The sequence below is a fragment of the Myripristis murdjan genome, chromosome 2 (assembly GCF_902150065.1).
Source record: "Myripristis murdjan chromosome 2, fMyrMur1.1, whole genome shotgun sequence".
NCBI lineage: Eukaryota > Metazoa > Chordata > Actinopteri > Holocentriformes > Holocentridae > Myripristis > Myripristis murdjan.
Window position 1 is genome coordinate 12,287,032 of NC_043981.1, and position 27,991 is coordinate 12,315,022.

The window sequence follows — 27,991 nt, forward strand, 5'->3', positions numbered from 1 at the left end:
GGGGCTTTGTATCGACATTTGGGGGCGCGCTACAAAAGTTCTTCAATACCAGCTGCCAACCTGCAACTTTCAGATTGTCAAAGCTGTGATGCATCTTGTGGGTGATGCTGCTGATGGGGCAGCTCAACTTAAATATTTTGGAGTCTGTTCCAAGTCTGATTTTAAGCATATGGAATCAATGGAATCAATCCCATTCTCAAATGCAAACACTAAAAAAACAAACAGTGCAAGATAAACTGAGATGGCGTTACATAAAAATACTGAGGGGCGGAATAACTGTTTACTTTCAAATTCATGTTCCAGTAATTTCTCCAAAACTTGCCAACCATAGCTTTAAATGCACATGCAGGGAATTCACATCTCTGGAATCAATTCCTACCTTATGGGACTGACTCCACGGCTCTGGAGGAGGATCTTCGGCTGGAATCGAAGAATCAGATCTTTCTGGGATTGACTCCCAGACCTAGCTGCTGGGCACTGCGTCCGCTGCTGCTGATCAGTGGTAGGAAATCTTGGCTGCGAGCAGACCCTTACATAAGTTGTGGTGGCTACATAGGATTCTTCTTTATTGGTGCCGCAGTGGCGAGTTTGAATCACGATCAAACAAGGATAGTGATACGCAGAGGTCAGCACAACTGGGATGGGGCTTCCTCACATAGACTTAAGAGAATATAGCAGCAATAAGCAACAGCATATAGTATTTTACGGTCAGCCTCCCGTGTTTGGTCTCTAAAGCACAAGGAACAAACAGTTCCTTGGGCCTATCTGTTTGAGCCTCGGTGTTATTGCTGTACCTGAAACATGTGTTTGTGTTATGGCCTGTACACATCAAGGCATCACTTTTGAAAGCGAGCCGCCGCCGCTTTACAGTGAAGAAAGTGATGATCCTCACCGACCTTGGACCATTATTAGATGTCAGTGAACCTTATCTTCCACTCAGGGCTGTAGTTTAAAAACCATATTCTGCGGACCTACTAACACACAAAACCATCCATTTGTGGCCGTCCCTGCTGTACAATCTGTAATCAAAGAGATCACCGGTGCGGAAGTCATAAATACACACATAAACACACAAACACGCACTTATGCATGCATATATCTATCTGGTGTGTGCCTGTGTAGAGATAGATGAGTGCGTGAGTGTGTGCGCATGTGTATGTAAGTGTGTGTGCGAGCTGTGTCTACATCTGTATTTGTGCGTGTGTTTTTGCAAGGGAGGGAAGTGGGGGAGGGAGGGAGGGAAGCGAGCAGCCAAACAGCTGGCCTCAGCTTCACACTCTCAGCAGATCCAAGCGCCGTGGCTGCTTTCATCGCCACATCTCCTCAATGGAAACAGCTGGAGTTGTCACTGCGCGGGTATGCCACCTTTCAGATTGGCCACCTGGAGAAAAAGGAGGGCAAGTGGAGGAAAAAGATGGACGGAGCAGGGTGGAGAGGAGAGGAGAAGAGAGAGAGAGGGAGAAAGAGCAAGAGGGGGCCAAGTTGTTTCTGCACAGTGCTTTCCAGATCATAAAAATGATACAAGCAAGAACCAAAGCAAAAAACCACAGATCAAAATCAGGAAGGGAAACAAAAAGAGACACAGGTAGAACTGAGCGTAAGAAGGGAGGAGGAGAAAACAGGGTGGGAGATAAAGACGCAGGAGGGGGATTTCTCTGCCGAGGTGCAAGTGAGGGCAAAAAAATTAAAATCAGACAAATGCAGCGAGGGGTTCAAGCTCTTCTCTTCATAGCTCTGTGGTTACAATTTCCCCTTCTTTACTGTAACCCAAGCCCGGGGAGCTCGTATGAAAACACTCTATCTGTGGGCTCCAATCGCTCTTTGACGTCAAAAGGGTTTTCCCATGAGGCCACGGGGACCCTTCTCAACACTGCCTGCCCACGTCAACAGAAGAGCACGTGCCAGAGCTCTCTTGTCCACTCGCCCGATCCCTCATACGTTCCACCACCATACCTGTACACACACACACACACACACAGACGCCCACACACACTGTATGCCATGCCGCTATGCCAACAGACACAGGACATCCGTGTCTACGTGCCTCTTTTTCCCCCCTTTTTGCAGTTTTTATGCACATGTTCGCCCACGGTGGCCTTCCCAAATCAAACGTAACGCTCGTTGTAGTTGTAATTAGCAACAGTATCAGTTTGTTTTGGTGACGTCTTTGGAAAGTGCTGTTCAGAATCACCACAGCAATGAGCGCTCAGCACCAGAGATCACCTGTCAGTCAAAAAAGTGCGTGTGATACTGTGATGTCTTGTTCCTGGGGTTTTCCATCAATGAATTGCTTTTTCTTCTTCAGTTTATTTCATTTCCTCTGCAGAGGATTTTTCAACCAAAAGGACCACCCAGACACCAGCTGTATAGAACAGCAAATGCAAAAATCATTCGTGGACTGACTTTGAACTTGGTGCACTCTAAACACTGAAAAACTTGCTGCCAGCGAATCCTGTTTGGAGCACAACACACATAAGTCAACGGATGACAACGTCAAGCCCAGGGTCAAGTCTCTGCTTCACAGCCACTCTTCATCCTGACAGTGAGCGGGCCAAGACCACGTCCGAGGGCCAGGACCTCAAAGATGAAACGCTCTCAGTTCAAAACCGGCGTCGGCGCACTTGTAACTCACTTAACCACAGCGTAGGCTTGCGTTTCACGTCTGAGGCAGCAAAGCGGCGAACGTCCATAAAGGTCGAATGAGTGGTTCAGATAACACCTGTTGAAAAGGCGTGCAATCTCCGCACAGAAAGCAACGGCATCAGCAAAAACAACAACAACAACGGCGGCCCGGACAACCTGGCCCTCTCATCTGCAGTTCATTCGGCTTCCCAGAAAAGCGTGTTGGTCCATGCTGGCAAAAAGGTGGGAGGACCGGCTCCGCTCTGTAATCATGTCTTCTCCGTCCCAACAGACAGCTGTGTAACCAGGTGAGTTGAAGAGCTTTCATGCTAATGACAACCCCTGGCCGGCTGCTGTCAACGGGGCTAAAGGGGCTTAAGGCCAACTGCAGGGAGGATTAGGAACAGGATTGGGAACGGCAATGGGTTTTCCATGCATCTCCTGACCCTGTTACATAACGAAAGCCGCCCTGTTGGAAAGCAGGCGGGTACTGCCGAGGATAATTCGCCGCCGCTGCCTCTCGCCCATTTCATCAGACATACAAATTGAGAGGCCCGATCGCGATATAATCAGTGACGTCGGGCGTGTTTTTCATCAGGCCCGAGCGGCAGATGGACGCAGAGCCAGGTGCACAGTGTGAAAATACAACAGCGGGGTGAGTGACATTCAAAAACACACACACTTTAATGTCAATATACCACTAAATCCGCCACATGTCGCCTGATTCGGCACCTGGCATGTCCTCACCACCATCATGCATTTGCACATATGGATCCCCTATAGACAGAAAACTAATAAACATCTGTGCGAGGAAAAAGTGTTCATATTGACAGAGTTTGCAAGTACTGTACAGCACAGGAAATTTTGTGCCGCCAACAAAGTTATGATATCCACCTAAGGGAGACTTAATGGTCCCCAATAGAGCAGGGCGGCATACCACACTAAACAGAGACAAACACAGTAATAATTGTCAGTGGGGTAATCATTTTAAATTAGATCCTTAGGGGGCGTTATGCAAGTGTTGTGAAATGTGCATTTGTTTTTGCAACGCAGGGCCTTTTTGTGAAGTGTTTATTGCTCACTCCTCAACCAGAAAATTTTCACCTCCAGAGGTGAGTGCTAACAATTTCAAAAATTCAAGAATTGATTAATCATTATTATTTACTTGATTTTTTTGGATTTCCTGCTGTTTGCGCCACCTCATTGAAGCTACATCACACTTACACTGAGTGAAATACTTAAACCCAAGATGCCATTGTTGTACGGCCTCACCATTCCATCAAATAAAAAAAATATGTCGATGTGTGTCTACATGTCTTTCACACATTTCCCTGTAATTCAGCTGGACATATTTGGCATCTTTGGAAACCTTGGGATCTCCACTAGAATTTAAAGTGCTGTAAAGTGCTGTGGGTTTTGGCCGCGCAGCATGCAATTGTAATGATTGATAGGACATTGATAGGACCAGAAGGGTTGAAAAGGTTATGGAATAACATTGATTAAAGGGTTACTTTGATTACTACTAGTACTGCACCTTCATCTTACAAGGTTACTACTGAGTTGAGGTTATGCTGCACAAACTGCTTTGGTTAAATTTAGAGAAATGATTTGGGTTACTGTCGGGCAGTCAGTGCACACTTGCAGTTGTTGTCCAGCTTTGGATATTTTGGTTGCTTTTTCTCGACATGGGAAATGAACTTGATGACTTTTGGGCCCTGGACACGGCTCTAAAGCCAGGGAGTTACTAGCTAGCCAACCACAGCAGCCAACCAAACCTTAAGGCGCTTTTCATTACTAGACTATTTGAAGGATTTTTCCATAGCTTTCAAAACCAAGTTGCACTGTGATTTCCCATCAATTACCATGAAATTGGACTGTTTACAAGACAGTGCACTTTTTCAGGATGCAATCTTTTTTTTTTTTTAGATACTCAGCAATGAAAATCAGGTTGTCTTAAATGAATATTGGAATTGTCATTTAGAGTTTTCCAGTTTTGGAAATAAATCTTTCAGTATTTTCCTATCAGCGAACCTTACAGAAAATGACTAATTAGAAGATATTACAGCACCTATCAATCATGTTTGGCCTTCTATCTTGACTAAGTTTATGTAAACTCAAAGGTCATGTGAGTTATCCAGCTGAATAACACCAAATGTGCAAAAAAAAAAAAAAAAAAAATGTGCATTACACAACATGGACATCATACCAAGTGTATCTCAAGTGAAGTGATACCGCTTTGCACAGAGTTTTTGACAACCCTCTGCACACCAGGCCTGAAAAACCCAAGTTACAGCCTGCATAGCTTGACATTGACGTTGTCCATGTGTCAGCTTAGCACCCTCTCTCATACTCCAGCAGCACCCCTCCCCTCTCCGTCCATTTCTCGGAAGAGGCACTGGGGGCTTGTGGACAGAGCATAGGCCTCTCTTTCTACCACCTTCTCCAGCCCCCTCCCGTCCCACCCAGCCCCTCTCCTGCTCTCTCCCTTTCTGCATTTCTGAATTCTTGGAGTGCCTCGCTGACCATCTGAAATGCTCACCATCGCTACCGGCTGGCTCTGATGTAAGAACTGTATCCGCCATTACCTTCCAGCTCTTGACCTTTCGCTCACTCCGACCCCGCTGACCCCTTCCTATCGCTCTTTTTTTCCACCGTGGATACAAATGTAGAAAATTGAGTTGGAAAAACCCACGTCAGTCATTTGGTCGGGGGCTCAGTGCACGCTGATCTTCCAAGATCAGTGTGCTAAAGTGGAATATTTGGCCCTTGATTTGGTCCAGAAATCTTGCAGTCCAGATCTACTTGTACTGTGAGTTAAAGGAGAAGTCCAGCCTCAGATACTCTGTTAGATATTGTCCGTTTTATGATTTTCAGGGCATGAACCTCCCTCAACCTGCCTCATCGCATATTTCAGTCAGTAATTTACTACATTTCCCAGAATGATTTTCAGCAATGCCTAAAGAAGGGGTGTGAAGTTGCTGCTTTGCTGGTTAATGAACACTAAGGATGTGTCTATGATCTGGCACCCTCTAGTCAACATACAAGAAAGAAAGAATCATTGGTCATAGAAAGAATCAAAGTATGATTGTTCAGTTAGTCAGTCAGTTCAAAGGGGCAGCTGAGAAAAAAAAAAAAAAAAAACTTTCTCCTTCAAAGAGACTGAAAACCTGACATTTATCATACGGTTGATATTTTAGATATGAAAGATTTTATTACTCCACAGTGTCACATCACATCAAGATGTTTCCAAGGATGCAACAGTGTGTGTTGGGCCAGATATGGACGGGAATAAGAAAAACACACAGCCAAACATCAAAATGGGCCCAGAAATGCAAGGCAGACCACCAATAGCTGTTTTTCATTTTGTTTAAGTGCTTTAGAGTGGATTTTGCCCTCGGAGCAAAACTATGACCATTGCAACTATTGTAGAAATTATAGAGCATGCATACAGTGTTGACTAGTGCTGAAAGTTGCAGCTGATATGATCAGAATAGATGTTTTTTGGGGAGAAAGGTCACTTGCACCTGCAGCTTTGCTTAAGAATTGTCTGTAATTCACCATAAAAACATGTTGAATATTGCCATGTAGAAGACAAGAGAAGAGAACAGAAGTATATTGTGTGTCTATACTGTGTGTCTATATTTAGAGGCCAACACAGCCTGAGTCCTGGCCGCTCCTCAGGCATCCTGCGGCCTGTTTCTGGCTGATCCTCTGCTGCCGTCCAAGAGGAAGGGGCTGGGAAAACACAGCCATGTCCACCTGCCGATGGATCTACTGGCGAAACATCAGAAGAGCTTCCAAATGGCCCAGCACATGTTGAGCAACACAGCAACGGAGCAGGGACAGGTGCCATGCGGGTGCTTTTAATCTGCTCGGGGGGTTCAGGCAGAAATATGAAATCTAAAGCAATCAGAAGATGGCAAAGGTTAAATCAAGTTAAAATGGTTAAAATGTTCCGCTGCAATAAGCACCATATTAATTGTATCTGTGTTCGCCAAACAGTCGTTTTTCAAATCTGTGTTTGGTTTAATTGATGATTTTTGAACTTCATGGATATTTTCAAGTATGTGCATGGTAATCTGGATGTTAGTTGCTTAAGTCTGACTTTTGGCATAAACAGCAGGGTTTTGCTCTCGAAGGAGCCGTCTGCTGCGAGAGCAGAGGCTTAGTGTCAGACCCTGTAATGTGAGACCAGCTGGAGGCCTCTGCAGGCGACTCCATCCAGCTCAGGAGCGACGCATGAAGCCACACTGCCCCCTAGAGGCAAACAGCAGAACTTTTAGGGGGGGAGAAGAAAGATTTTTTTGGATTTTTTTTTTTCATCTTGATCAATAGGCCATGTGCTGAGGCAGTAAAATGAGTAAAACATGCTAAATTGAAAATGCAATGTGGATAGCAGTTCCAAAAATGTGCTGATAAAATATGAAGAAAGTTTAAGTTGCTATCTTTAACTCTGACTTCCAATGTCAAGTTTTAGTTTTAAATCTCTGCAAGCATGGACATTTTTCAGGTAAGGATAAGGGAGTCAGGATGGCGTCTCTGAATGTCTGATGATCTTTCAAACCTGCTGACTGGGTAAGAGTGTAACACTCAGGGACGTTCACAACATCCTCTGTCAAGCTGAGAACAGCCATCAAAGCATCAAGCAGCACGTTTTGATGACTCCTCACCGCTGCAGCCATGTTTTACAAGGAATCGTCCCTCAGAGCTGTGTCAGGAGGTTCTGCACTTATTCAATGTGAACTCTGGCCTCGTTTCCACTGCGACTGAGAAAACAGCACTCTGCTGCAGTTGTTGTGGATGAAATCGGATTATTAATTTGTTTAACGGCGTCTGGATCAAACACCAACTACCTGATTCTCCTACACAGCGCCGCTGAATGAGATTTCCTTGTGTGAAGTCTTTTTGAAAGCCCTGACCCCGACCGTGAAATCAGTTTGAAACCAGACGACGGTTTAGACGCAGCCGGAGTTTGAGGGCACGGGTGAAATTCTGTCCTTGCATAATTGCGTCTCTGTTCAAGGATGTGGTGGTTTCCAGCATGAAGGCCACGACAAAGCAACCACCAGACAGGGGTTTATGATGCTTAGACTTGCTAATTAAACAGCTAGTAGTTGCCTGCTCAACATCACACCATTCAGCCACATATGGTCATCAGCTCAGCAGCAGCTTCAGTCGAGTCTGGTGCCACGACATTAACTTCCAACTTGAGGTTTTTCTGTCTACCTGTTTGCTTGTCTGTGCAAAATAAACTCTCTCAGATTTTTGAGGATAAGGTCACGTAGATGGACTCACCTTGCTGAACAAGTGAAGCCAGCAGGCCACTGAGTGCACTGTGACAACAGGGAGTGAAACTGTATGGGATTATTTTCTGATTTTAAAGCCTCTAGTTTCTGGACTGAGGTCACTTTAGGTACTTATGGACATCTGGCTGAATGCGTGAGGTGATAAAAGTATTAAAAAAAGTCGAAGAAAACCATCCACATTTAATTTGAGACGAAAAACCCAGCAAATGCCTCCAGAAACGCTCGATGCAAACTGTTTTGGAATATCTACAGCGTGACACTGTTTACCACCTAGCACCACCACAATAACCACTATTAACTACCATGAAAGCTAAAAACATGTTTTATATCGCCAATAAATGGTTAGACATGGACGCTGTCCCACACTCTGTTCCATGCAAGAGGCAAAATCGTTTCATTCAACACGAGACGCCAACAGGCATTATAAAAGATACATGCATAAAAACTTTTATGACTGGCCATTAGCTGGAAACGTGCTGGCTGTTACAATGCTGCAATAAAGGAGCTTTCATTTCTTTGCAAATTGACGGATCGCCTCATTATTCAAGCAGCTTGTTGCCACTTTAAACTCACTTAATTTTGCACCGAAATGAACTGATTCAGTTGTTCAGAGGTTGTTTAGCTTTTTTATGAGGCAGCGCGATGAAAGAATGAACTGAATGATGGCATCGGTTATCTCGGGACAAGAGGAAACAATGAAATGGCAAAAAAAAAAAAATAGCCGGAAGGTTACTAGTTTAATCCTGCAGCACTGAACCACTGAAGGATGGAAAACAGTGTGAAAAGACAAATCCCATGACTAAAATATCAAATACAGATTATAGTACAATACAAATGTCATGCACATATACTGTATTTCGAGGTAACTTCTGACTCCGTGTCCATGCTGAAACTGATTTTCCTGGAGAGCAAGAAGATCCAAATGACAGAGTTTTGCAGCGAGTGTTCAGGGTTGGGAGATTGCCACGGGTTGCAGAGATAAAATGGGATGGGGCTCATCTTGTCAAGCCAATAATCTACAGTATATTTCAACTTGGCGCTCCACTGACAGAGGTCCTTTCTGTTTCTAATCTGTCACTCTCATCTGTCGTCAGCTCTTTGGAGGGTCACAACTGGATCTGTCTCCTTTACACTCCATTTATAAGATTTTTTTTAAAAACATCACAAATGCTGCATTTCCTTTTTCAGTAGTCTATATCTGTTTCTCAGTCTCTCTCTTTCCATCTTCCTCTCTCTCTCCCTGTCTCAATTTTTCTATGTCTCTCTCTCTGTCTCCCTATGGGATGAGTGGGTTGGAAGGGTAGGATGTGACTGTTAGAGTCATAACAAGCGGGTGGAAACAGGTCAGACATGGGAGCCAGCTGAAGGGCCCTGCTGCCTCACCCCCTACGCCCACCCGCTGATGACTTTACAATGTGACAAAACCACTCATCCTTGTTTTACCGAAGCGGATTGCTGTGCCAGCATGCTGTACACACTGAAAAAAAAAATAAAAAGAGTAGATAGATAGAACCAGGAAAACTGGAGGGAACAGTTGTATGACAGCGTGTGTGTCCGTGTGTGTGTGTGCAAGCATACAGTACACATACACACACATAGATGCATATACATGTGTATTTTCATGTACTGTATGTGTGTTCACTCCCACACTCTTCAGAGAATGGACACCAAACGGTCCAGGAAGCCCAACAGTGGAGTTAGTTTCCTGTCCTCCGGGAAAATCGAGTCAGCCCACTGACTCACTGACGAGCCCAGCAGACCTACAGGACACTGAGGAAGCCTCGGAGTCAGCTCCACCACGGGCCTACCTGCAACCACAATGTTACCTAGCTACACAGATACCCAACCTTGGGGTCCACCCCATGTTCCCAGGCCCTGTGTTCCCCCAGGGTGTTTTTTTCAAACTGCAAACAGCCCCATGTTCCCTTAAGCTTATGTCTCCTCAACATAAAAGCACAAATAGGAATAACTGACAGTATGTTTTCAGAGAACGCTGAATCATAAAATGCTTGATCATAAACTCTCAAATGGAGTTTATCATCAAGCTGCTTCCAAAAGTTTTTCATTATTATTATGTTCAGTAAAAAAATATTTGAAATGACGTCTGACAACTGTATTAAAACAGTATTAAAAGATTATATGAAGGGAATATTTATATATTTTTTTAACACTTAACCTTTTTACACGCACCTTTTATCAACATTTATTATCTATTATCACTGTGTGTTTTTATGTATTTTACTTCTATGTCCCATGATTTCTGTTGTTTTTCTCTCCATTGTCATGTATTTCTTCCCCTTGCTGCTGCTTGTGACATTTTAAATTTCCCCTTGGGGATTAATAAAGTAATCTATCTATCTATCTATCTATAGGGGCCTGAGAACATAGATTATGTTCTCCATCTAAATGGGTATCTATCTATCTATCTATCTATCTATCTATCTATCTATCTATCTATCTATTAGCAAGGTACCTGTCTAAGTTTAAACTATATTTGCTCTGGACACCATATCCTCCCAAAGAATGTATGCAGGGCAAATGGCAGATTTTAATCCTGTAACTCTTAAATAAATACTCCAAAGGCGTACAGAGTGCAACAGGAGCCTCTCTGTAAGCTTTTCCTGCGAGAGCCTAATCATGCTCGGCCCACTACAGGGGTTCTTCTGTGGTCAAGCCACCGGCAGGAATGCAGACCGGTATCCTTAGGGCACCGGGTTAAGAATCTCTCTGTCTGTCTCTTCCTCCCCTCCAAAACAGTCCAGTGCCTTGGAATGGTGTTAAAACAACAGGGCTTTCTTAAATTAGCTCAATGCGAAAGCCCAGTTCAGCATTTCCTTCACGGTTCACGAAACACTCTCCTGCTTCCCAGCCCATGTGGGGGTCTCCTGCAGGCCACGGCTGTGTAAACCCAATCCAAACAGGCAGGTGATGGGGATGGGGGCCCTGGCGTAGCAGACTCCGGTGGCAGTTGGCCAGTTGACCCACTTTCCATCAGAGGAGTTATTTAGCCCCGTCTCTGCCGGCTTTGCATCACAAACCGCTGTCAACAATGCTGCGGGCGTGATGCAACGCTGTTTGGGTTGCGTTTGCCAGCGAGGCTGTCACAATCTTGTGTTTGCCTTTGCTTTGCTCTCTCTGTTCTCGTAGATTGTTTTTTTGTGTCCTTTCTGTTATTGCACACCTGCCCTGCATTAGCCGTGTCAGCCCTGTCCATTTTTTACCTGTTCATTTGCCCCCTAGGAGCCGATCAGCTCCCTGCCTGTTCCCCTGCGATTCCATCATTAGTTCAGTTTATTTAAGTTTAGCTTTCAGTTACTTTCTGGCTAGTTTATTGTTTGTTTATGGTTTTGATTCCATCTCCCGGTTTGTTCCTGTACTCCTGCTGACCTGTTCTTCAGTAAAGACTCAAAATCTCAGCTTTGCCTCCCCGGTGTGCATTTGGGTCCACTCGCCTGCTCTCCCCGTGACAGAGGCCAGGAATAACATCATGGCTTATTTTATATATGGGCTTTACAATGTTATCAAAATCTAACAAGGTCCTTGTAGATGGCTGCAACGGAGAGGGAAGACTTGCATGCACATTTGTGTTTAGTGGAGCACATCAGATTGCTTTGGACAAATAAATAATATTTTTGGTGCTCTCCCAGTAGCCCCGTGTCGTGCGCTTGCCCCTCAGCAGCAAACCCAGCTCGGAGTCTTTTGCTGTGACGATCTGCATGAGATTTGTGTGTTGTTTTGGTTGCATTTATCCAGACTACTCAATGAACTCAGTGCCCGAACCTTGGAGAGACGCGAAGCATATTGTCAAGTCATCAGAGGGAGCAAACCGCTGAAGCGAGCTATCATTTCCAGATCTGTGATTCTCTGTTCTTGTGAGTCTCCTCTGTGAACGTCTGTGCCATACTGATGAAGATTGATTTATCTGCATACCGTGACTGGGCTAAGACAGGACGCTGATCTGGCTGAAATGCTTTAGAATGAGGCTCCGTCCAAGAGTGTGTGTGTGTGTGTGTGTGTGTGTGTGTGTGTGTGTGTGTTTGTATGCTTCTCCTGCTGTGCTCCGTCTCTCTCTCTTTCTCTCAAAACACACACAATTGGATGGAGCCTTGGACCACTTTGACATTTTCCCAAACCAAATTTGCTTTGTGGCTTCTGCATTAGTCAGTCACCCACAGGCTCCTGACCTACTGAACACGGGCCCCGTCAGTCTTTCTGTCATCCCCGCTAATGACAGAATGGGGTCGTGACCTTGACAAGCAGAGCCAAAGAAGACAGATGTAGGATCCTCCTCCCTCAACGGGACATCAAGACCAGCCATCCGAACACACGCCGCGGCTTCTCCTGGGCCACCGTCTTCCAGACTAGAGTTTCTCGAAAACCCTTCGTGATTCCTGTCCGACTCTCACCCTCTCCATCACTCCCTATCTCGCCATCTCGGGCCCGGATATCGCGGTGCCCTCTCTCCTCAGAGTTCACGTGTCAGGGTGAAATGGAGACGCGGAAATGAGCTAAGTCCCCCTAAAGGTTGGTGTAAATTTTCAAGTGTGACTCGTGACCCCGGGAGGTGCACGTGACATTAGATGCAAAAGGGACCGAGAATCAATCTCCGTGCCCCGACCTTGTCCTCCACACGGGCGCACAACTCTCATATTGCCGAGGCTCATTATAGGCTAAAGCAGAAGGAGGGGATCAAGGGAGCTCTCCCGCAGGTTAATTTCCTCAACTAACCAAATCTCCGACATCAAATAGATCATCTTTCACTCCAGCTAAGCTCCAGTGCTCTGAAGTCCGGCACTGAAACTCAGAGGACCTCCAACCTTTGCTTTGAAGTTGCAAGAACCAAGGAAAATGTTACTTGTGCAACATAATCTTAAAAAAAAAAAAAAAAAGACTTATAGAGGAGATAAGCTTGTCAGATGGACTGTAATTTCTCTATGAAAGATCTACTCCACTGTAATCTTGAAAATCCCCTAAATGCCAAATACAGCCAAGCCCTACTATCAAAGTTAAAATTAGTTCACTGCTTCTCGGCCGCCCTTTCCAGTTGGCTCACGTGCAAGAAGTTCTGCTGAGTCACTGCACAATGCCCGTTTCCTTCCAAAGATTTCGGCTATTGTGATGGACTTCCTGCTCCCTCCCATAGGTGTGACACGTTTTTAGTTACCCATGTACACCCATCGCTCATCACAACTGGTCACGGTAAATGCACTGAGTAATCAAGGTCAGCTCGGCCTCCTCCTCCTCCTCCTGATGCCCCACATCTGTAAAACGTCCCACACGGCCAGTCCCACGCGGGTGTTGCACCACAACAACTTTTCCTGTTTCGAAAGTCAGTAAAAGGAGTTCCTCATCCTGCTGCGAGCTACGGGAGGATGTCGGGGTGTGTGAATGGGAATCGTATCCTACAACTTCCTCAAACGGTGACGCAATATAAAATCCATCTCTCTCACACATACACACTTTCAGGTTAAGACATCCTCAGGTTCCTTATCCTTGTGCGTTTCCTCAGCCAAGTTCCTTCCTGGCTCGCTTCAACAAAGGAGGGAAAGAAATGACTGGTAAAAAAAAAAAGGCCTGGTAATGCTACAAATGCAGTTGAGGATTGAAAGAGGTGAAGAGGGGATAAAACTCCAAGAGGTCAGAGATGCTGCATGCAAAAATAGTTGAACTGCACGGAGCCGAGCAGACGTAAAGTGAACTAAATTGAATTGAACAGGGCCTGTAGCAATTCCCACTGTGGGTGCTGAAGGGTTCTCTGATCTGCCGTTTAGCGCTCAGTCCACGGAAGAAGCAGCGGCGGTGGCAGAAACCCCGAGTTTCCAAAAAGAGGTCAGCCCTCTGTTTGGATAAGAGCTACTTCCAGCTGATCAATGCTCTTGGAGACGATGGCAGTCTGGAGATCAAAAGGCTTCCGCTCTGCAAAGTCTGAAATGTGTAAGTCCTCACATCTGAGACGCCCCCCCCCCCTTTTTTTTCTTAACAGTAAAACTTTCAGACTCCGTCCAAGGCAATAAGTTTGGCAGGTCTTTTTAGGAGCTTGAAAACAGCCAGCAAGCCATTTCAAAAGGCATGTTCAGAAATATTCGGCAGAAATTCCAAACGTTTGAGTAAAGCCATGAACACTTCATTTTAAAAGCATGTTTTTATCGCTTAATATTAGCATAAAATCATTTCAAGTAACATTTGCACCTGGTAAGTGGACAGGCTTTCCATTCTCTAACCTTTCGAGTTGTATAACAGAATGGCCTTGCTGATCCATGGCTCTGAAAGTCCCAAACGACCTTCTGCTGATTTCCTCCAGCAGCTGAATGGAAAGCACAGCCTGTGCCCAGTCACACAGTACTGGTGCCTTGTGCTACCAGCTTTGCAATTTTGTTTAATTTACTATAAACGACGGTTGTTTCCCATAGGTAGAAAAAGTTTCCTAATTAAGCTAGATGTCAAAGTTTCAGGGGCGTCAGTGTCAAAGACATTTTCTTCATTCCAGAAAAGGAGTGAAGGCATAACAGGAGTCCTTTACACTGTCCTATTTTCAGCCATAGTATATGTATTTATCACATAGCCCTGTATTTATCAATGGCCCTGCCTCACACCCAGTGTGAGGCAGGGCCATTTTTTTTACTGAAATATAACTCATGTTCTGTTTAACTAAAAAAAACAAGGAGTGGGCTTTTCTTTTCTTTTTCTCTCTTTTTTTTTTTTGGTTTTGGTTGTTGGTTTTTACCGACACGTGCCTTCATGAATCACAATTAGAATACATAAATTATCAAATGGATGTTGGTGTTACTGAAAACAGTAAAGCTGACCCATATTCCACGTTTACAAATTTCGGAGCTTTCCAAATTTATTAACTTGCTAGACACTAACAATGTGACAGCTTCCTAATGTTGTTTCTGTCCACAGGCCATGTTTTTAACCGCAGATGTTTCACAGAGCGTGTGGGCCTCAGCCGCTGCTCTGTAGTTCTGTGTGGCGCTTCAAATGAACAACAACCTGATACACTATCTCGGAGCCTATTATAAATCTCGGTACGGGAGCCAGGCTTTTTCATGCAGATAGGCAGAAATGACTTCCATGTGTGGCTTATCTGTGCCACAGTTTAACAGCGGAGCCTTGAAAACTCCCCTTGACCGAGATCTATATCGACGTCAACAACAACAACAACAACAACACACAAGGTTAACTTGGCGCTGGCCTCTGTTTCAACCCAAGACAGCTGACATGTAACTGATGAATTAATGCTTAAAGAGGTTTGTCAGCAATCACTTCATCAGTCCTCCAGGAGCACCTAAAGATAACATGGCCGGTAAACATTTGACTTGCCGAGCTGCCCCTCCTCGAGCCCAGCTCCCCTCCACGCTGTATCACCGCCGCAGAGTGTGCTGTACTCAAAACAGCCAAGGTGTTGACAGTCCTCGACGTCACTGGTGTTTAATTCTTGGCAGAGACAGCTGAGCGGCCCTCGGCCAGCCACTGCCCGGTGGCCCTCTACATCGGTCTACTGGAACTGCGCATACAGTCCGGTAAATGATGTCAGAGAAAGTGGCACCACCGGAAAAACAGCGGCTCTGTAACAGCCGGGAAACTGGCAGAGGCCGGCTGCCAGCGCCTCGATTCCACTCGCGAGCAACAACGGCTCAACAGTCTCCCTGAAAGCGGGCTACGCTGCCGACGAACGCGCGCCAGCTCGTCGTTGCACCACGTGTTCAATCATATTAAAAGGCCGAGATAAAGAGTGACGGTATTATTGGGCAGATCTGCAGCCTCAGCGTTCCCCTTGGTATAATTCACATCCCACAGAGATTTTCTGTTCTGGCACAGCTCTTTTTTTCACTCGGCAAATTCATTACCAGATGCCAGAGAGGAAAGGCGAGGGAATCATCCACACACAGATTCACTCGCTGGGCTGTGTCAGACCGCTGAAGTAGCACAGATGCAAAACAGAGGGAATTACTGTACTTTAAAAGTTTGGAGGGGCTGAGTCCAAGGGGTCTCCGGTGCAGTGTAACTCAAGACCGAAAACTGCGACAGGAAATACAGTTATGGCTCCACCGTGACAATCAATGGTACTGTAATTATCGTTGATGCGGCCCAGAAGTCTAGTAGCTTCAAGAAATATGATGATATAGGATGCAGACAGCACACACACACACACATATACACACATATACACACATGCACACACTCTGTTCATCAGAAACATCCCTCTCTTGACGTTATAGCAGGTCAAGGGTCTCTGGTTTGATCTGCCTTGATGACATGGAGGAGGAAGATGTGGGGGAAGGAAGTAAACGAGAATGATGGAGGCAGAGAGAGGGAAAGAGAGGGAGAGAGGTCACTTCCACTCGTCAGCTGAAGGTGATGAGAGGAACAGCTGTCGGGAGCTTCCTTTTTGGCTCTGTAAATGCAAGCATCCCACACACACACACACACACACACACACACACAAACACACAGACACACAGACAATATCAGAAGGTGGGGTCCTCCTAGGTGGAGTGAGGATGAGGGATAATGATGGTGGCACCTCGCTGACATCCTGCAGCTCCGCTAACAATCTGGTGTCCCACTCTTCCTCCCTCCCATTCAGTCCGTCTGTCTACCACCCAGGACCACCAGGGTGCCCCACCTTCAAATTGCTTCCTGACCCAGTGGTCTGTAGCCAAGGGTGGGGGAGCACCACGGGAAGGATGAACTTTGGTTTGTGGATAGTAGAGGAATGGGAGGGGCATGGAGAGAGAGAGAAAGAGGGGGGTAGTGGTGGTTGTATTTTGGCATGGGATACCGAGGCCTTCTCTGTTTTTTTCCCCTCCTTCCTGCGGTTTTATGGCCTACTTACCGGTAGCAGACTTTCATCTGCCAATGCGAGGGAATCTCTGGCAGATCTGTTGCAGAGATTTGAACCGAGGCTCCAGGAGAAAAAGGATCTCCAGCAGGGCTCCTGGGCTGGACCGGATGGCCCAGGAGGGCTCACAAGCTCTGGGGCGATTTAACACCCCTGGGTGGCCTATTAAGGTTAGAGCGTCAGGCAGGCCTGGTTCTGCACAAAATGCTCTGGCCTAGATTGTCTGTGTCACTGTTATACAAGAGCCAACATGGCTACTATGCCACAAGTATTAAATTTTTTTTTTGCATCATCCTGCATCCACTGCCGCATGGTCAGTACCCCACTGGAAAAGGGGGTTTAATCTCAATTGGGCTTTTCCTGGTTTAATAAACATTAAAAAAGTAGAATTTGAAAAAAAAAATCAAAATATTTATCTGCTGTCTCAAACCTTTCTCTGCCTCATCTACTTTTTAACATCTCCTTTGTGATTGGCAATCAATAGGGGATAACAGCTTTTACCTCGATTCACTAGATTTATGGAAAGAGTTAGAGCCTTAAATGCTCACATTCAGATCACTGAATAGCTTGCATTCTATAGTAGAAAAAAGGCAGAATCAGGGACATGAAAATAATGATGAAATAACAGTGAGGATCCAGCTGGTTTGTCCTCTGCAATTCTGTGAGAGCTGCAAGTGATTCAGCACTCAGCAAGAAACAGGTTACCATACAAGCCAAAACATGCACAAGTCACTGCACACAAAGTAAATAAAAGACAGAAAATAATAATAATAGAAAAGAAAAGAAAAAGTAAGCTTCCTTATGAGTGTATTTTTCAAAACCTTAAGCACTTTATTCTAGGATTTGAGAGTCTGGATTGATTGAAAATTAGACAGAGGATGCTTTTAGATTTTGCATTCTTAAAAAAATCATTTAAAAAAATTCCAGTGTAAACAGGCTTCATCACAGAGGAATCTAAGAGGAGTCGAAGGCCCACACTCCCTTCTCTGTGATTATTGAGCCACTAGTTTCAATAACCAGTGGAGAGAAGCTGAGTGATCCCAGATGGAATACACTGGAATCTATGTTGTGTATATTGAATTAGATATGAAGTGGAACTGAAACATGTTTCAGTCCTCCAAAAGTTTAATTAATTCTCAACAATGGCCTCCACTACGGAGCGGCTCATATAAACCAGGCTCAGCTGCAGGAGAGGGCTCCTGTCATTGAGGACAGCTTTCACTGGGGCCACCCAGGCTAACACACTCATGCTAGGAGATCCTGGATGAAAGCATGACTTGCAGAACCTATATTATATATTACAGAGTAGGTGGAGCTCTGCAAAAAAAAAAAAATAAAAAAATAAAAAAAACTTCAAACACAAGCAAATCCCACTTATTTCTTACTTTTCTGAGTATAAATATGTTGAAAAAAGGCGGAATAAGACAAATAAGATTTTAACCCTGAATATGAGGTTTCAAGACTGGGTAAGAGGGAGACGTTTTTGCAGTGAGTGGCTTTCAAAAGTGAAAGCCTGACCAGTGTGTTTACACGACTGTGAAATCCACCGTTTCACCCTGAGCAGGAGTTATGCCCAAAGTCCTGCTCCATCACCTGCTTTTACATCCTCCGTCCAGTAATCACAACAAAGACTGAAGGATGTAGAGAGCGGGTGGAGAAGAAAAGAGTGAGATGGAGAAAGGAGGGTATCGCAATCCGCTTTTGCAAAGTCAGTTTGTGTTAATTTTATGGAAGGAACTTGCAAAATGGTTTTATATTACTCAACGCTCCCGGAGGAATAGCCCAATTAAGATAAGGCGTATGCCAAAAGGCAAGCGAGAGGTATGTGGGACAGCCAGGGAAAGCCTCCTGCCCTCCCTGTAGCCCCCGAAGCGAGCCCAGCACATCAAGCGTGGTGATGTGAATCAGCTGAGAAGAAGTGTGAGTGAGAGAGACATGAGCAGACAAAGAGAATGGCAGACAAAGCGGGAGGGAGACAGAGGTCACAAGCCTTATGCCATGCTCTGAATATCACATCGGGAATGTTATCAAAACACCACCGGGCCTGACTCGCCATGTGTCTCACACGCTGTGTAATATATGTGTGTGTGTGTGTGTGTGTGAGAGTGTGTGTGTCCATGCAATGTGCCATTCTGTAGGTGCTCAGCCACTTAAGACCTCAGTGTGGTTTTTAGCTTTGATTCCGCACAGAGTCTGGACAGAATAAGGCCACGGCTCCGTCTGCGCAATGATCCACCGCTACCTTCACATACCGTAATCACAGAAGACATAAATCATAACATACGGCTTGAGGGCTCGAGGGAAAACGATCCAAGACGAGCCTGGTGGGGGGGTGGAGAGATGTCATACGCGGCGCGGCGTCCAAACGAGCCTTGTAATGTGTTTTTACAACGAGAAGAGGGAGACGATTGCTCGACAGGCCGATTAATTTGTCTCTTTAATTTATGGGAGTTCGGAGTGCAGGGTCGGCTGGAGTGCAGAGCAAGTCAGGGTTCAGTGCCTTGCTCAAGGGCAGCAGGAAGGTCAAGTGGTTAGAGAGGGGGGAAAAAAAAGCAAAGAAAAAGTAGTTGATATATATTGTTCATACAAATTTATACAACAGTCTGGGTGAGTAATGGTTTCTGTCTGGCTGGATGGTGTGTGTGTGTTCAGATTGTAATGCAGTCAGAGTCCAGCTCAGGTTTATTCAATAGTACAAATTCCATCTGCCCAATTTTTTAAAAACACCACAGTTTCAAAACTGGTGTGAATATTTAGTTATTAGCTTTAACCGCACTGAAATGGTCTTTTACGACACCAGTGTGGCGAAATTACAGAGACCACAAACATAGTGCACATATTTTGTTGATTTATTTTTTTTCCCCAGAGCATTTCGCTCCATGAATCAATTATCTCTCCCTATTTTTTGTTATTGTTGGCGAGCGGCCATTCAAGGGAGGATGGCTCCTTGCCTCCACATCATGCTTTTAAAAAAAAAAAAAAACACCGTCCCGTACATGTCGGCACACCTGTTTGAGCGCTTCTCCTTCGCTTTTGACTCAGCCAGCAAGGAGTCTGTCTGACAAGGAGTGTTTTTGTTTCGTTTTCGTTTGATTGGCTCAGACTCACAGAGTGTCGGGTGGCCAGCGGGGAGTCTGCAAAAAAAGGCAAAATCAGTGCTTTGAGGGGAATTTTGACAGGTGGCCCTTCATCAGCCACAGATAAATTTTACCTGTATCTTGTGCTTGGCAGGTGTTAACTTCGGACCCTGCCCGTAACCAATTGATTTCACGTCAGTTTCTCAGCACCCCTCCTGCTGGTCTGCAGTATAAACATTCACACTTCATTCAGTAATTTTCCTGTCAAGGAGAGATTATGTGTCTGCTCCACAACTCCCTCCGGTCTCCTCGGAGAAGTGTGTCACCAAAAATGGAACCGAACCGAAATCGGATCACTTTTGTTTTTCTCAGCAGTGCAAATATTTTGGGAGTGGAGAGATTGAGTTTCCTTTTTTTTCTTCTTCTTCAAACTTTTTTTTTTTTTTTTTTAAACCGCCCATGGTCCAAATTGTCGTATTGGAAAAAATCCTCCGCGTGGATTCCGGGCCAGGAAAGTTTTCCCCCGAGCGGCAGGCTTGGTCTGTTTTTATGGTGCGCTGAGAGGCTAATTGGCTTTGCAGACGGCCCTTCCCCACGGTGACCCGCGACGCTCACGGCCTCAGCTCATCCAGGCAGTGACAGGTTCATTGTAGCGGGCTGACTGGCCTGGGAAAATGAGCGTGGTCAAAACAACTTAAAAGACATGATATGTGTGTTTGTGTCTGTTGACGTGAGCAGGCAGACAGTATTATCAGTTCGACAGGTGAGGAGCCTCTACAATGAGTCACCAGGAGACACTTATTAGATCCAGAAATCTCGCTCAGCAGCTCCTGGACAGCGGCGGCTCACGTTTCGATCGGATGCGCTCCCAAATGAGAGGTTGAGTGAGACGTGAGCGATGTTTTGTTGTAGCCGTACGTCTTTCACTTGTCATTTTGGTGTGTCTTTGGCTCCCTGCACTGATAGAAATGGATTACAGTGTTTGAAGTCCATGACAGATTTTAAGGCAAATCATCTCAAACCTCCTACGTGCAACTGAATCACTCCTGAAGAAGGACCTCTCCAGTGGGGGAAAAGAGGGGAAGTTGGTTTTTTTTTGCTTTTAAACGTCAAACTCCCACCTACCTGGCAGTGTTTTGACAAGGTGGTTCTCCACATTAATCCTCCTTACATGTGGTGTGTGGGAGGCAGGCCTGGGTCAAACGCTATTTGCCTATATGTCTTCGCATTTGTCTAAACCCGTCCAAAGAACACACAAGAAGGCTTTGCCACAGGGGAGTGTGGCGGGCTGTGCTGCGGGTAGCACGATCATTTCTATTGCTTTACAGTACTTACTTTAGAGGTATCCAGTAACTTAATGTAGTACTTTTGTTTTTTGTTTTTTTTCCCCCCACCATTTGTGATGTGTTATTAGTTACTCTTTAAAATTAGATTGCAATTTTTGTTTTTTTAATAGTTTCAAAGCTTTCGTAGTTTTCAAAAAAACACCAATACCATTGCATTTAAACTAATTATTGGCAATACAAACCATATTGCCAGGTCTTTTGAAGTGAGTAATGCAAAAGTACTCAAATGAATTGCTTTAATAGTAAATTAAAACAAGTTACTTTAAAGAAAGTACAGTACAGTGTCCTTAAAAGGAAATGTTCACTCAAAATAAACACATTTTTTTTCCCTAGAGCAGTGTCTCCAGCACACCAGCAAACTGTATCTATCTGCCCCTAACAAGTACATACTGTATTACAGGTGGATGGTTACAGTTTGCTGGAAATGGTTCCCTAAACAAAACTATTTGCCCCTGAGGGCGATGCATTATGCTGGAAAAGAGCTGTTGAGTTTTTCGCATGTACATTTTTGACCATTCGGGCCCCACAAACAAATAGCCATCCAGCCTCATTGGACTGGGCAATGAAAACAATGAAGACCGCGGCAGACTGGAAACCTCAAGGGGAAAATGTCTTTGGTATTTCGAGCAAACTCTTTTGTGATTAACAGCATTCCTGGAAATATGAATTACCCATCTGCTGAGACTAAGTGGGACAAAACAAATGCAAAAAAAAAAAAATTAGCTGCAGTAGTGTTTGACCCAAGTCTGTGGCGGCGGTGGAGGGGGGGCTCGGCGGAGGGTGGTGGGGTCCGGGCGCTCCAGCCCCGTCAAAACAGTGGAGGAGGGAGAGAGAGGGGAAACAAAGATGGCCTCTGCAAATGAGCTGTGACCTGAGGCCGGGGGAAGGTGGGAGTCCCGTGAGGCGGTGTGGGATGTGGGCCAAACGAGGGCGGGGGGGAATGTGAGAAGGTTGATGGGTCTGTGTGTGTGTGTGGATACATCAGTCTGGAGACTCACAATACCAGGTTTACACGGAGAGCCGGCACCAAAGAGAGAGTGTTTGTCCATATGTGTGCATATGAACGGACCATTTCCACGGTGTTAATCCTGTCTGTGTTTGGCCCCTCTCGTCTCCAATCGTGTAAAACTAGGTCACGTTTTTATTGCGCTTACTTGCGTTTTGTGAAAGCAATAGGGGTCGGGTTACCAAGGGGGATTGTGGGAGAGACGGCCGAGTCCCCAAGCGCCCAGGACCTTGCCTGGCGTACACAAACAAACCGAAAACACATACAAGCACATGTGTGAGACCCTCGTACATGTGAGTGCGGTACATACGCTCACACACACATGTGGTTTTCCAGGGGAAGTTCACGTCAAGAGCGGTGAGATTCAACACGTGCGGACAAACACAGGACAATAATTGGGCCATCTATCGGCAGATCTAATAGAGAATACATAAAACCTGATATACGAGGCACTATTCCAGAAAAATGTCCCGTGTCTCGTTGCCAGCACTGTGAGATGTCCTGTGACACCAGAGGAGATGTTTTAATGGGACACAGCGCAGGGTCAGGCAGTCCGATACGGGACGTTATCTCCACCCAGTGTCCTTGGCTCCACTCGAGAAGATAAATGATAGAGTTCAGCTTTAACTATTTGTTATTTTACTACTGAGAGACAACTGATAGCCTGTGACAGAGCTACAAAAACAAAACGTTACGTCCAAAAATCGTGGGATTTCTCCTCTTTTCCCATTAAACTATCAGGACAGTATAACATTCAGGACCAAGCCATTTGAATGCTTTTAGTCCTCATGTTGTAACAATGGTGCGGCCAAATTTGTTACTTTGTGGCTAGATAGTTTTTTATGCCTTTATTTCTTGAATAGCTCTTTTTTTTAATTATTGGAAGGAATTTCATAAAGTTTCATGTGATGCTCAACGACAGGTGAAAGGCTAATGTGAAAATTTCATCATACGGGTACGACGGCCAGCTGTCTCATGGCTGCCACAGTTGGAGACAGTTGATGGACATTTGACAGAAAAATTTGGACACTCAAGGTGGAAGACTGATGTTGAAATCGTTACTGAAAGCCAGCCATAACGGTCCAAAAGGGACGCAGGTAAAGGAAAGACCAGGTGACCAACACACAGATACAGAGATGTGGAAACTGCAGGAGAGCTACAGAGTGCACTATAGCAGGCTGGTGAAAACTACTGAGCTACTGGCCGGTACAAATAAACTACTGAAGACTAATTAATGATGGGGAGCAGCTGCACAGGGAGGAGTGGAGCTAGGCTGATTGCAGACAGGAAACAGGTGAGCAGTGACAGGAAACAGGGAACCCTAGTGGACAGAGCAGGAACAGCAAGACCTTGAAGACAAACACACTGCACCCATGAGTTGAATTTGAACATTTAGACTCGGGAGCTTAACTGTTAATTGATCTTGGCCACCAAGTCATAACCGACAGCCATTCAATACAAATGCATTCACCCCTGTTTACTGTAATCATAACCTGAGGAAACTTCTGCCTGCTCTTAACCAACTTTACAGAGTGGACATTTTGGAATAATGGGTGTTTGTTTTCATGGGACGGGCAATGGGACTCATGGGATTTCAGTCCAATTTCAGTTTTCTCTGTAGAACCTTTGTACCCAAATTTGAGATGATAAGGCATACACCTCCTGGTAACACTTTATTTGGACCATCCAATATTAATATTCAGCTCATTATCAACATTGTATCAGTTCAGTTTCACATTTGAATCAGTGTTGATGATTCATTTCATATCAACCTATCCAATGTAAAATTAACACTGGACACATCAAATCAACAGTCACCTGGTTTTCTTCCACCTGGTCCTTATTTTTGGCCCTGGGAGCCGAGCAGACACTGAGCACACACACATTCAGAAACTGACCAATCACTCAGTGCCAATTACCCAAATAGCTTCTTTTTTTACAAAAAAAAAAAAAAAAAAAGGGATATGGGCATCATAATAATGCACACACCTGGAAACACCCATATTCACATACTAACTGTACAATTCCCAAGGCCCAAACCCCAAATCTAACCACTAACCCAACAATAACTGTATTTAAAAAAAAAAAAATTGAATTGAATTGAATACCAGACACGATGCCTTAACCTCTAGTATTCCAGGCGTGTAGCAGTACAATTATACACACTGACTTATAAACAAGTATAATACAGCTGTTTTCTGTCCTGATTAATCTTGCCTAACCCTAACTCCCTGTCTTTCTCCATTATTGCCTCAGTGTGCTCACCATTAGATTAGCATTTACCCAGCCTGAAGACAAAAGCCTCCAATTCCCAAACATCACATTTGAATATTTCGTCAACAGATGTGTTACATAACCTCCCCTCTCTAATGGATATGTCATGATTTACAGCTCTTGTTTTAATGGCGCTTACTGGATACCACGGGGGAGAAACTGGTGGCGTTTACGGTCCAACTCCTCCATAACGCAGTGTGTTTGGGTCACGTTTCATCGGACGACGTCAAACAGAAAGCGTTGGGTTTCACTAACACGTTGCACCATCTTGATCCAGGTTCGGGCCAGAGAGCCGATTGAATTAGCTGTCAACAGTAAGATGTCTGGGCCGAGGATGGGACGCTGTGTTCAACCACAAATCTACCTCAGCTGTTTGTAGACGTGCAGTGTATGTGTGTGCGTGTGTGTGTGTGTGTGTGTGTGTGTCTGAGAATGAGAGAGAGACAGAGAGACTTGCAGTGGATGCTTTGGCTCAAGTGTGTTCGTGGTGGTCATGATTAGCAGCCTTAGTGGGTTTATGAGGTATATTTCTTTGCTGAGCTCATCACCCCGTGAGCAAGGTGTCCACACATACGTGATTACACACACACACACACACACAACCATGATGATCCAGTGTGAAAATCCCCTAAATTTACACAATTAGAGTTAATACATCAACAGCAAAGCTACAGCATTGGATAACCAGAAGCAGACACCAGACCAGCACTGATTCTGCAGCCTTGTGCATCACGGCAGTAGTTACTCATCTGGATTTCAAACGGCATAAAGAAAAACTACTGGCCTTGCACTGAATTATTTATTATTTATTATATGCATTTATTTCTACCTGTGATTTAAACTGTGGTATTTACATGCCGTTTTGAACTTCCTACCTAATTCATCCCCGAGACACAGATCACAGATCTTTTGGATTTCAGATGCAATTCAGAAGTTAAATTTGAAAAACATGTGACCTGAACATGCATGTGTAACTATAGCACATCCAGGTCCATAGCAACCAGTGCCAACATCAACAGAAGTCTCTCCTCCATGTCCTTGGCTACTGTTTTTTGTTTTCTTTTTTTTTTTTTCTTTTTTTTTTTTTTTTTGCCGAAGGTTGTATCTGCGGCAAAACACATCAGCGAGCTACACAAGTTGCAGTTGGTGAACATAGTGTTTGGTCTTTTCGGAGGAATTAACATTGCTCTGAACTTTCATTTCAGTGTATGTCAGTGTATAGCATTATTCACAGTTGTATTTTTTCTGTTTCACATTATCGCAGAGTTTTGTCACTGTTTCCCGTTGTCAGTTTAGGATTTGGCTCTCTCTCAGCTTTCTCTGACTTAGCCCTGTGCATCGCCTGTGTCTACAGTCTACAGTCTAGGAGAGCTTGATTTAGCCTGACTGACACTGCTGCAGTGTCTCTCTGCAGGCTTGACAGATGGTGATTGATGGACAGTCGGCAAAACATGCCACCCCGTCTTGTGTGCCAGTATCAGAGCCAGAGAACCCGGCGTACCAGCAGGCTCTACCAGAAGTCTGTACATGATTCAATTTTATCTATTTATTTATTTTACCTAAATATGAAGTTTTTGCAACCCTTCTCCTAACCTTAATCCTAACCCCCTGGCCCCTGCAGGCCAAAACAGCAGGCTAGGCAATGGATGCAACTCCAAAGCAACACTGCATCACTGAAAAGTCAAAAATCATATTTTGCAAGCGTGCATGTTAATCAGCTTTCACTTTACACTCTCTTTACACTCTCAAATGCAGATGCACTATTATTCCCTAACCTCTGTCTGTCTGTCTGCTGCTTGGTGTTTGTCCCTTGCACATCCTGGCTCTCTGGCTGCTGCTGTTTCACTCTGCCTGTTTCTTACTGCTTGTGTTGGCTGCTCTTGTTGCTGCACTGCTTGATGCTGTTGTCTGCTTGCTACCTACACACTGTTTGTGCGCTAGACTGCATGCTTTTTATGTGATGCATGTTTTTTGGTATGAAATGCTTGTCACATGTAATGCACCGGCTCATGTTTGTGTGCTCGACTGCAGGCTTGTTTCTGAATTCATGTAAATGACGGGTGTTGGAAACATTTAGGATTAGTCCTACTGTCTTTTTAACATTTTTATTTTTCTTTTAGCCTCTGACTCCTCCCCTCAAGAGGCTTTGCCTTTTGCCAGGCTGACAGTGTGAGAAAGAATTTGTTCTTAATAGCTTGCCTGGTTTAATAAAGGTTACACAAACAAAATAAGCACCAAATTGCATGAGATTGAGCTTTGCGTGTCATGTTGCCATGGGAAGTAGATGGGACCATTTTTGCCAACTGTAAGGTCGCTATAAATACTGAAATCATGTAATCCATAACTGAATACATCATTATATATCTGCGTATATGCAAGGACACACACCGATCAGCAAACAAAATGAGTGTTTTCAACAGTGGAGACTGAGTCACTCACTGAGGTGTGTACAATATTCCTGGCTCGCTCAGGTGATCCAGCAGTCGCACCGTCCGGGACAGAACAGGGTCGATACACTCCTGCAGCGTGCGGTGGGAAAAGCATGTTAGACTGCTGGTGAATCAGATCTACACATCTGTTTTGTATTTTTATTTGCCATGTTATCGATGATAAGTTTTACATTTGGCTGTCTCTGCTGACAACTGATTGTAAAATGGTAAGAATTACTACTTTGTATTGCTAACAGGCCTAAAAGTGACTGGTAGCAGCCCACATGGCTTGCATGTCTCTCTACTTTTGTTTTGGTTCTCATAAATTTGCTGCTGTTGTCTCAGCGTTCGGTCCAATCCAACCCAGCGGCTAATCAGATTTCCAGCGTTATTCAGTCCATGACCAGACCAACTCAAACAATGCGTATGTTATTGTTTTTGGCCCCTCCTAATATTTCCTTCCATTGCAACTGTTTAATTGAAGCTCAAAAATTGGGGCATGTTCATTTTTGGGAAGATTATATTGCATTTCTTTTCCTTTTTCAAAGTCTTACCCTAAATCTGTTGACAGACTAAGCCCAAATTTCAGCAGTCTGCCAGATTATTGTGTAGTTTGAATATCTTAAGAGGCTGGTTGGCCTATATATCAAGCATGCCCTTAATATGTTTACACATAAAACAATAAAGGATGATATTGCAGATTGTGTGTGTGTTTGTGTGTGTGTGTGTGTGTGTGTGCACGTGCATATGCATTTCTGTCCAATCACGTGTGTAGGAGCACTAAAGAATATGAACTAGTTTTATTTACCCAGACTTGGCCCTGACCACCTCTGAAGCCCGAAAACTGTCCAGCTGGTTCACACAGATTCACATCTGGGCCAGGTCTGTTAGTGGTTAAGAAGGAAGCATGAACACTCACAAATACACACACACGCACACACACACACACAGGCATATGCGCTCACAGACACACAGTAAATCCACATGCACATCCATACACACACAGAAGACATTTCCACTTTCCAAAAAATGCCTACCTCAGCGACGTGCAATTGTTTTTGCACCACGGCCTTGTTTTGCCCCTCA

General features: G+C 44.7%; 1 long non-coding RNA gene across 1 annotated transcript in view; it reads right to left on the bottom strand.

Annotated features, from left to right (window-relative positions):
* Positions 1–5,864: 5,864 nt before the first annotated feature.
* The window catches only part of LOC115370229 (uncharacterized), a 50,430-nt gene continuing 28,303 nt past the window's right edge, over positions 5,865–27,991 (bottom strand). The window contains exon 3 of the long non-coding RNA XR_003929229.1: positions 5,865–6,522. This is a non-coding gene — a long non-coding RNA (uncharacterized LOC115370229). The remainder of the gene's footprint in view (positions 6,523–27,991) is intronic.